Raw genomic sequence first — 10,959 nt, forward strand, 5'->3', positions numbered from 1 at the left:
CCCCACAGGATACAGCAAGACCCCAGAGCCCAGAAGACGGTATCCCGGAGGAGGTCTCCTGGAGGAGACCTATTATTTTCTCTTTGTTTATTATTTAAATAAACACCCTTGAAACCAAGCTAAAACGATTCTGTCCGTGTCTGATCTGTGTAAATGTCTTGACCAAACCCCCTGGTCTGCCACAAGTGGTGGGGAATGCGGGCATCTCTGATAACATGGTCAGATCAGGGTTGACGTTTATGCAGCATCAGCATGGACGAGTTGATAACTCAGTTCGTACGGGACCAACAAGCACAACAGGCGGTTCAGGAACGAACGCTGGAGGAACAGCGGCTACAAAATGTCCGCCTCGTTGAGGAAATCAGGAAGCTACAAGGAGGAGCGCCTTCTGAATCGCATCCAAACCCGTTTTTAATCAAGCTAACGGAGGACGACGACATCGAAACATACCTCTGCACGTTTGAACGGACAGCGCTACGGGAAGGATGGCCAAGGCCGAAGTGGGCAAGTCTGCAGGCCCCTTTGCTGTCCGGGAACACCCAAAAGGCATATTGGGACCTTAATGACAAACAGGCGGCTAGCTACGATGGTCTCAAACGGGAGATACTCAGCCGCTACGGGTACAGCCTGGCCCAACTAGTCCACGACTGGAGGTTCATGGCTGATGCCTCCCCCCGAGCCCAGATGAGCGACCTAATACGCATCACCAGGGCATGGCTCCTAACCGACGTATCCACCCTCTCCATCATAGACAAAGTGGTCATGGATCGCTTCATACGGGCGCTACCCCACAACATGAAGAGGGCAACGAGTCTACGTGCGCCCCAGACCTTGGAGGACCTCCTAGGAGCAGTGGAGATGCATCAGAACACCGAGGCCTTGCTGAAGGGGAGCCGGGCCAAGTCGGGGACCCGTCCGAGGGGACGGAAGGACACCTCCACCACTGTATACCCCGAATCAACAGTCAGCGGGGCCAAAGGGCCACATACCCTCGGAGAGAAGGCTGGGGGAGAGCAGTGGACATATTGGGACCCCTGGTAGAAATGGCACGAGGACACCGGTACATCCTGGTAATAGTAGATTATGCCACCCGGTATCTCGAGCCTATTCCCCTACGGGCGGCGGTCTCCAAGGGAATTGCCTGGGAGCTGGTCCACCTCATTAGCTGGGTTGGCATCCCGAACGAGATCCTGACCGACCAAGGTACTGAGTTCATGTCCCGCCTAATGAAGGATTTGTGTGCTCTCCTGCAGATCCGGACCTCCATCTTTCACCCGCAGACGGATGGGCTCGTTGAGCGGTTCAATAAAACGCTCAAACAAATGCTGCGGAAGGTCATTGAGCAGGATAGGAAGAACTGGGACCAGCTATACCCCACCTGTTCTTGGTCCGAGAAGTACCCCAGTCATCCACCAGGTTTTCCCCTTTCGAACTCCTCTATGGGAAGAGGACACGCGGCCTACTGGACCTCGCCAAGGAGGTGTGGGAAGCCCAGCCGACCCCCTTATGCAGCGTGGTAGAACACGTGGAGACGATGAGGGAGCGGATGACAGCCATATGGCCAGTGGTAAGGGAACATATGGAGAAGGCCCAACGCGCCCAAGCCAAGGTCTACAATCAGGGAACCCAGCCCCGAGAATTCCAGGTGGGAGACAAGGTGCTGGTCTTAATCCCCATGGCAGAAAGTAAGTTCATGGCACGGGCCGTATGAGGTGATAGAGAAGCTTTACCACCGAGGGTTCTACATGGAACCCAAAATAGTTATACCTGGAACCAAAAAGAGGTATCCTATGGGGACAGCCGCAAAACACTTTTGGAACCCTTTTTTCTTATAGTGTATAGCCTAAGCCTTTAATCATAGGCTATTGTTACTTTATGTCTCTAAAATCACAATGTTTCAATTTCTATAGTCATGTGACGTTCTTTTTTTAATTGAAACAGCAAAATGTCGTCCTGTTACAGATTTTTAAAAATGACGCATGGAATGTTCTATTTTCATAACAGGTAAACATAGTCTATAGATAATATTCTGTCCATATGAACACATTTATTTTAGGCCATATACAGAACAGCTATGCATGATTTAATGAAAAGCAGCAAACCGACACAACATTGTATCACATTCTTTAATAAAAGACTCATAAACAGGCAATAGGCTATACAGCTGGCTTAACAGTTTCCCTGCCAAATAGGCAGGCCTACAAGGAAACTTGACATATCTCGACAGACGTTGAGTGTGCGAGGGGGTCTGTGTGCTGTGTAGTACCTTCCACAAAAATCTAGGCCTATCTTATGCTGTCTGGTCAAAAAGAGTATGACATTGTTGCCACCCGTAGCATTGAATGCAAGGGAAACCAGCGAGCATTTGGCCTCCTTTGATAAAATAAAGTATAAAATAATAGCCAATCAGCTAGAGCTAAACTGAGTGAGCGCAACTGTGAATGGTCCTGGCACACCAAAAAAAAGTGTGAAGGGAAGCCAGTTGGACTTGTGGGTTTTACTTAATTCTCCGTACTGGACAATGATTATAACGGCGATTCTGATCCAACCATAAATTCATACTTTGAGCCCCTGGCCTGAGAGGATGGAAGTTCAATATGTAGCTAGATGTTGTAGGCTAATGTTAACTATCTGGGTCATCGTTGCCCATTCATGAAAGGAAGTTAAAATCAAACTTTATTTGTCACATGCGCCGAATACAACAGGTGTAGACCTTACCATTAAATGCTTACTTACAAGCCCTTAACCAACAATGCAGTTCAAGAAAGAGTTAAGAAAATATTTACCAAATAAACTAAAGTAGAAAATAATAAAAAGTGACACAATAAAATAACAATAACAAGGCTATATTTAGGGGGTACCAGTACCGAGTCAATGTGCGGGGGTACAGGTAATTCGTGCATGTAGGTAGGGGTAAAGTGACTATGCACAGTGGGAAGCAGCAGTGTAAAAACTAATGGAGGGAGTGGGGGGGTTAATGTAAATAGTCCGGGTGGCCATTTGATTAATTGTTCAGCAGTCTTATGGCTTGGGGGTAGAAGCTGTTAAGGAGTCTTTTGGTCCTAGACTTTGTCAAAAACTCCAGTCACCCAAGTCATAGACTGTTCACTCTGGTACCGCTTGACATGCGGTAGCAGAGAGAAGTCTATGACTTGAGTGACTGGAGTCTGACAATTTTCTGGGCTTTCCTCTGACACCACCTAGTATAGAGGTCCTGAATGGCAGGAAGCTTGGCCCCAGTAATGTACTGGGCCGTACGCACTACCCTCTGTAGTGCCTTAAGGTCAGATGCTGAGCAGTTGCCATGCCAGGCGATGATGCAACCGGTCAGGATGCTCTCGATGGTGCAGCTGTATAACCTTTTGAGGATCTGGGGACCCATGCCAAATCTTTTCAGGGGGAAAAGGTGTTATCATGCCCTCTTCACGACTGTCTTGGTGTGTTTGGACCATGATAGTTTGTTGATGATGTGGACACAAAGGAACTTGAAATTCTCGACCCGCTCCACTACAGCCCTGTTGATGTTAATAGGGGTCTGTTCGGCCCGCCTTTTCCTGTAGTTCACGATCAGCTCCTTTGTCTTGCTCACATTGAGGGAGAGATTGTTGTCCTGGCACCACACTGCCAGGTCTCTGACCTCCTCCCATTGGCTGTCTCATCGTTGTCGGTGATCAGGCCTACCACTCTTGTGTCGTCAGTAAACTTAATGATGGTGTTGGAGTCGTGTATTTCCACGCAGACGTGGGTGAACAGGAGGGGACTAAGGAGTACAGGAGGGGTCTAAGCACGAACCCCTGAGGGGCCCCAGTGTTGAGGATCAGCGTGGCAGAGGTGTTGTTGCCTACCCTTACCACCTGGGGGTGGCCCGTCAGGAAGTCCAGGATCCAGTTGCAGAGGGAGGTGTTTAGTCCCAGGGTCCTTAGCTTAGTGATGAGCTTTGTGGGCACTATGGTGTTGAACGCTGAGCTGTAGTCAATGAACAGCATTCTAACATAGGTGTTCCTTTTGTCCAGATTGAAAGGGCAGTGTGGAGTGCGATTGAGATTGCGTCATCTGTTGGGGTGATTTGCAAATTGGAGTGGGTCTAGGGTATCCTGGATGATCCTGTTGATGTGAGCCATGACCAGCCTTTCAAAGCACTTCATGGCTACCGACGTGAGTGCTACGGGGCGGTAATCATTTAGGCAGGTTACCTTCGCTTCCTTGTGCACATGGACTATGGTGGTCTGCTTGAAACATGTAGGTATTACAGACTCGGTCAGGGAGAGGTTGAAAATTTCAGTGAAGACACTTGCCAGTTGGTCCGCGCATGCTTTGAGCATCTGACCACTTCCGTGTTGAGCGAGTCACTGGTACTTCCTGCTTTACTTTTTGCTTGTAAGCAGGAATCAGGAGGATATAATTATGGTCAGATTTTCCATATGGAGGGCAAGGGAGAGCTTTGTAGGCGTCTTTGTGTGTGGAGTAAAGGTGGTCCATAGTTTTTTTTCCTCTGGTTGCACGTGTGACATGCTGGTAGAAATTAGGTAAAATGGATTTAAGTTTGCCTGCATTTAAGTCCCCGGCCACTAGGAGTGCCGCTTCTGGTTGAGCATTTTCTTGTTTGCTTATGGCCTTATACAGCTCGTTGAGTGCGGTCTTAGTGCCAGCATCGGTTTGTGGTTGTAAATAGATGGCCATGAATAATATAGATGAGAACTCTCTTGGTAGATAGTGTAGTCTACAGCTTATCATAAGGTAATCTACCTCAGGCGAGCAATACCTTGAGACTTCTTTAATATTAGACATCGCGCACCAGCTGCTATTGACAAATAGACACACACCCCTGCCCCTCGTCTTACCAGACGTAGCTTCTCTGTCCTGCCGATGCATGGAAAATCCCACCAGCTCTATATTATCCGTGTCGTCGTTCAGCCACGACTCAGTGAAACATAAGATTTTACAGTTTTTAATGTCCCGTTGGTAGGATATTCTTGACCGTAGATCATCCATTTTGTTTTCCAATGATTGCACTTTGGCAAATAGAACGGATTGTAGTGGAAGTTTACTAACTCGCCTACGGATTCTCAGAAGGCAGCCTGACCCCGCCCCCTTTTTTCTCCGTATTTTCTTCACGCAGATGACGGGGATTTGGGCCCGTTCCCGAGAAAGCAGTATATCCTTCACGTCGGACTTGTTAAAGAAAGATTATTCGTCCATTGCGAGGTGAGTAATCGCTGTTCTGATGTCCAGAAGTTATTTTCGGTCATAAGAGACGGTAGCAGCAACATTTTGTATACAATAAGTAAAAAAAATTAGTTACAAACAACACGAAATAACTAACAAAATAGCACAGTTGGTTAGGAGCCTGTAAAACAGCAGCCATCCCCTCCGGCGCCATTATATCAAGTTAGGCTAGCAAGCAAGCATTTTAGCCAGGTAGCCTATGACAACAAAAAAATGAAATACGTACGGAGTCATAGTCATGGAAGAGAGGAGGATGGCATTGGCTTTTTCTACAAGGAGGGTGAGTCAACGTGTTTTCTTTCTACTTGCACACACACACACCCACAGAAAAATCTGAACCATGGAATGCCAAACATATTTACCTTAGGTTGATTGGGCTAAATTGTTTTTGGTATCTTCTAGTTGTCACTGTATTAGACTAAGCATAGGTGATTTGATGATGTTGAAATATTGTAGTTGAAATGGTGCTGGAATAGTGGAGGCAGCTCCTGTTTTCTTTGCAACTTGCGGTAAATCTCTGTGGTTCTAAATCAATAGTTGTTTAGTAGTCTGAAAAGGTCAGAAACATTAACTTGCTTGACCATGCTGTAGATCATTTAACTGTTTGTTACATGCAATATGCTTTGTGGACTTCACCGGACAGAGGTTGCTCTCTGGTAGTGTGATGAAACAAAGGTGTGGTTGAATTTATTCTGCCACTGTGTCTTCTTATTGTCTCAGCCTTAGGCCTATATATCACAGTCGCAAGGCATATTAACTAACAGGTTATAGCGCAAACAATGGCTTTTTTTTCTGGCTTCCCCAGTGATTTAACCACGCACCGCTACTGATATTACTGTAACATTGTGTCCCTATTGTACTGTATGGCACTGATTGTCCTGTCTATAACATCATTTGTTCACATAAAACAAGTATTCCATTTTATATTATGCTGAATCAGCTACTGAGCACATTTTTCTGTATACTGATCTTATTCTTACACCACTGCAGTGATTCGGTTGTAATGTAAATTGCAAAAAATATAAATTGCCAAAATATAAATATTACAAATCTAAGCGTATTTGGGCTGATTGTCCAACTTGATCAAGATTGTTTCAGTTGTAGTATTTGTGGCTGTTGATATTGCGTGAGCATGCACGTGAATGGTGGTATTTTGCAAGCACCACACCAGTGTGATTGTTTGTGGCTTTTGGGTGCCTAAGGGTCACTTTCACTGTTATGTAAACAGGGTTGTGTAAGGTAGTAAAGGGTACAGGTGTGAGCTATGGTCCGGTCCCTGGGAATGTTGTATAATAAGGTGGTTGGGTAGCTTGTTTGACTATGGGCTATGGTGGGTGAAGAGTTAGTGGGAGTGAGGAGGATATATTATACTGTACCGGGCTGTACAGAGGCCTCTGTCATCCTGGCTTGGAGGTTTCTGTGGTGCTTCTTTAATGTGGTCACCCTGGAACCCTTTGAGGAGTAGTCTTCCATAGGGTACTGGAGCTGGAGCGAACGGTACCGGGCTCTGGTGGCCACTTTCTCTGGCCAGCCATACTCTCGAAACAAGATCTACACATGGGAATACAAATCTGTCTGACTTGTGCGTAAAAACAGAATTGTGTGTACAATGTGCATGACCTTTGCTCCACTAAAAGCTAAAAGTTCGTCAACACCAGCCAGAGAGGCTTGTAGGAAGTCAAAACAAAAAAGGCAGTGACTTTGTCAGCTGCTACAGAATCACAGTGTTCGCAGAATGTCATCAATACAATAGAACAGTGAATAATCAGTGTGTCCTAGGTCCTTGTACCCCCATTATAGTAGTAATCAACAGGTATGACAATAATCCAGAACATTCAGCATCAACCCGCACCTTGAGTGTCACAAACAGAAAACTGAAAATCATGTGTATTACAGAAAGGAAAAATATAGTGGTGGAAAAAGTTCCCAATTGTCATACTTGAGTAAAAGTAAAGATACCTTAATAGAAAATTATTCAAGTAAAAGTGAAAGTCATCCATTGAAATAATGCTTGAGTAAAAGTATTTGGTTTTAAATACACTTAAATATCAAAAGTAAATGCAATTGCAAAAATATAGTTAAGTATCAAAAGTAAAAGTATAAATCACTTTAAATCGCTTATATTAAGCAAACCAGATGGCACAAGTGTTTTTTTTTTTTGTTTTTTTACGGATAGCCAGGTTTCGGCGTTCGTCATCACCGGCTTACTAGCCACTACCGCTCCATTTATCATCACTCCATTTGTCTTGTCTTGTCTTGTCTTGTCAATCACACACACCTGGTACTCATTCCTTCATTAGTCTGTGTATAAGTGTTCCCTCTGCCCCCTGGTCCTTTGTGAGTGAGTAGCTCGGTTGAGCTACTCTTTCCTTGTATGTAGCCAAGGTGGATTTTTCCCTTGTGCTAGTTTCGTTTACACTGTACACTGAATAAACTCTGGATTTCGGTGTTTTACCTCCTGCGCCTGACTCCGTCATTCACACCTCATCACAGTAGTGAAGTAAAAGTTATAAAAAATATAAAAAGTAAAGTACAGATACCCCCCAAAAAACTACTTAAGTAGTACTTTAAAGTATATTTACTTAAGTACTTTCCACCACTGCCCCACAGCAACCCTTTTGACTATATTATCCCCCACAGCTACACGGATGCGCTTTCATGCTAGGTTTAGGACCTCATATATAAGTTTATAGAGACCCCAACTGATGTATAGAACAGTTTTAAAACTATCTACTTTCGTTTAAATACAAGCATCATGTAACCTATAACACAATACATTCATTTGACTTTGTGAAAATCTGTTTTTTGGACCTAACTTGCTTACCACTTTTTCCATGTGGTTTCTTTCTTCACGGACTCCATGAAATGATGACTCTTTCCTAAATATTTGGTCACATGATTCATTTTATGTATAGTTTCCTAGAAAGAATGGGTGGCTCAACTAACCCTTTGGCTCGACTGACCCCACACTCCCTTACGTTCTTAATTGTTACACATATGCATATTCTAAGCTGAATATGAACTTTAGGGATCTTACATTTCCCCATTACACTTGCCAATAATGTTAATGGACGTATGTTCATGTGTGCACGCTTGCAATCAGGGCATGCCTGTGAGGATGCATGTGTGTGTGCCTGTCAACTCCAAGAAGTGCTCTCACCAGCAGCGTCACACATAGGCTGAGGATGACCACAGCACCAACCAGCAGTCCTCCTGTCACCAACCAGTCAGGGCGTAGGAACAGGTGGCGTCTCTTGGCGATGCTCATCCTTGTCACATGATGGGGTACAGTGGGCAAGAACGGTCCAGCCTCATAGCACTGTCCACCTGCTGGCATTACCCTCACATACTATAGGAGGAGCACGTGAGCATATGTGCTTTAGATATTGGGAAGGCTTACGGATTTCACTTCTATCAGTTTAAAGTGAAGAAGAGTGGGGCATTACTGTACAACGATTGCACCTTTCACCCATTTTTGTTCATTACATAAGAACATCTAAGGCCCTCTTTGAGCAAACAGGGTAACTGGGTTACAGGGCTCAGCCAAAATCAAAGAGAAAATAATTATATTGATTTGCACTTCCAGGAAGTAGATGATATACAGACATAAGTTATAAATGGCTTTAATACCTTGTGTTTGTATTGATGCCCACTGAGTTTGACGGCATAAACCCCAGGTTGAGTGAAGACCATGGAGAAGAGTGTTGGGGGAGTCCTGGCCAGTGTCAGGTCCTCAGCCAGCCGCCTCAGAGGACCCCAATCAAAGTCACGGTTGGTATTGTACAGGTTCTCTCTGGACAACAAGACAGGATGCTTGAAACTCAGTAGTAAAAAGGATAAAGAAAATACTGATCATAAAATGATACACGCACAAAGGCCAAAATAATTGTTGCAGATAGTGGTTTTTCCATACTGCATTTTCAGAAGTGTGTTTGATTTGCAACAACACCCTGTCCCAAATGAAGAGTTTTAACACTTTATAAAGAAATCCTATGCAAATAAAAATCACATTTCTGAGAACGTAGTGTAGAAAATCCACTATCGGGATCACAGTCTGATTGACTTACACGTCATACTGGTGACAGTGAAGAGCAGTGTGTCCCCTAGATGTAGACATGCAGTAGGGTTCAGAATCCCCACAGAGCTGGAGTTCATGGTTCCTCCCCAGATGGTGGCTCTGCAGACCAAGCCCATCCTTCCTCTCTGATACCAGAGTCACCTGGTAGCAAATAGAAATGGAGGGATGGATGGATGAATGGATGAATATGAACAAACAAATGAACAAACCAACAAAGAAACAAACAGAGGAATGGATGGATTTATTTAATTAATTAATTAATCACAGAGATACTATTTTATCAGTAAGTTTGTGTGGACAGTAAAATGAGGATAACATGTAGGCTTTGTATCATTCTCTGATGAAAGGTAACCTGTTGAGATGTGTGTTCCCATGCTTTTCTCTGGAAATAACTTCTGAATCTCCGCTGGAACGTCATTGAGGAGACCAAGGAACCCTGCATCTTTAAAAAAACTGACACACACAAAGACAGTCATTGTTATTATTGGTCCTACTATGGGTTAAGGGCCTATTATTACTGGGCCCACGCTGTATCCGAGGAGCTCACCACTCGTCTGCACTGTGTACAAAGGAAGGGAGACATTGTGGCGGCCGTCACACTGCAAGGTCCCCTGGGAGTCCCAGCGTTTGAACACGGTCTCCAGCAGCACACTCCCTGAGATGCTCACCTGTTAGAGAAAACACTGGGCCGTTTACTGATAAATATGTCAGGGTGTTACTCTACGTGGCTGTCTATGATATCCAAGTTTATGATATCCAAGTATATGATATCCAAGTTTATGATATCCACGTTTTTTCATTGCATCTTCTGTACATTGTCTGTGATTGTACAAGCTAAGTTGTAACTCAAGCTAGTCGTACTGTATACCCTTATATTTTTTTAAATAAATGGTCCTATGGATGTTGGTTGGAGTTAAGGGAACAGGATCAAATGTTTGTAATTGAAGAGTTTCATTCCAAAATGCCATATATCCATTTTCAGAAATGTTGGTAAATTAGCTTTTATTGTTTAAAGAAATTATGAAAGAGATTGGTGTTTTTTTTGTTGCTATCTAATCATGGCATGGGGTAGTTCAATGACAGACATCTAGAGAGACAAATAATCGTGTGTGTGTGTGTGTGTGTGTTTGTGTGAGTTTGTGTGTGTATATCACATTTTATATAAAAAAATATTGGTTTCACACACGTATGCCGCCTTGTGTGTGTGTTTGCGTGGTGCCTTGTGTGAGTATGTGCGCATAATGTGTCTACCATATAACTCTTTCCTACACATGCTGAAGTCATCATGGCTTACCTGGCCTTCAGAGTTGCTATAGACCGGCTGCAAGTCTACAGCAGCACACACTAAATGCAGTGCCAGCTTGAGCCTGCTCCGACACCAGCCCCCACACACAGCTCTCTCTGGGGGTTCCTTACACAGACACAGGCCCAGAGCTCCATCAAAGCCCTGGTAGTCCCCTGGAGAGAGACACACCTGGGAGAGGAAGAGAGGAACACTTGGGATCTGTTGACCTACAGACTAAAGGAAAGGGCTGGGACTGAGCGGCATCCAGTCAAGGGAAAAAGGTTACACATTAAGTTGGACTCGATGATGTATATAAACCCTGGATTGCTGATGCTATGTATTGGCCAATGATAGAATAATAGAAAAAATG

This window comes from Coregonus clupeaformis, chromosome 6 (genome assembly GCF_020615455.1).
Source record: "Coregonus clupeaformis isolate EN_2021a chromosome 6, ASM2061545v1, whole genome shotgun sequence".
Classification (NCBI taxonomy): domain Eukaryota; kingdom Metazoa; phylum Chordata; class Actinopteri; order Salmoniformes; family Salmonidae; genus Coregonus; species Coregonus clupeaformis.